Source organism: Carcharhinus amblyrhynchos, chromosome 22 (genome assembly GCF_965287045.1).
Source record: "Carcharhinus amblyrhynchos chromosome 22, sCarAmb.v2.hapA, whole genome shotgun sequence".
Taxonomy (NCBI): Eukaryota; Metazoa; Chordata; class Chondrichthyes; order Carcharhiniformes; family Carcharhinidae; genus Carcharhinus; species Carcharhinus amblyrhynchos.
In genome coordinates, this window is record NC_137345.1 from 9,676,315 (window position 1) to 9,676,845 (window position 531).

Consider the following 531-nt stretch of genomic DNA (forward strand, 5'->3'; position numbering starts at 1 on the left):
CTGTTGCTACATTCCGTTGATTCCGTCCGCGTAGTTTTCTTCCTACTGGTATGACTGAGGTGATAGGCACATAAAACAAGGGCAAGTGAGGAGAGGTGCGTGCTGATTGCTCACAACATTGACTGTGGGAACCATGCACTCCCTCTGTATCCTAAGTGCCAATATTTATTTTGGTTTTATCACTTGAAGTTGCTAATCTATTAATATAAAAAAATTAAGCTTTGCCTATGAATTGTTATGAAATATTGAGCATGTATTAAATGTTAGTCATGAGGTCGTGGTGAGTGAACAAGCCTGATTTCAACGCTGCAGTCCACTAAGATGAAGGAAGGCCATTCATGCAGCCCACTCGCTAGCCGAGGTTGCCCATTACTGGTCTAATGGGAGGGAGCCATGCACACCCCATAACAGAACACAGAATTCCGAGTTTTAGCTGCAGTCTCCACTCGCCGGAGCCAGTTAGGATTCACCCTGCCAGCTTAGAGGTCGGAACTCTGTACCAAACTCAACTTTGTGGTTTTGTGGTTCTTG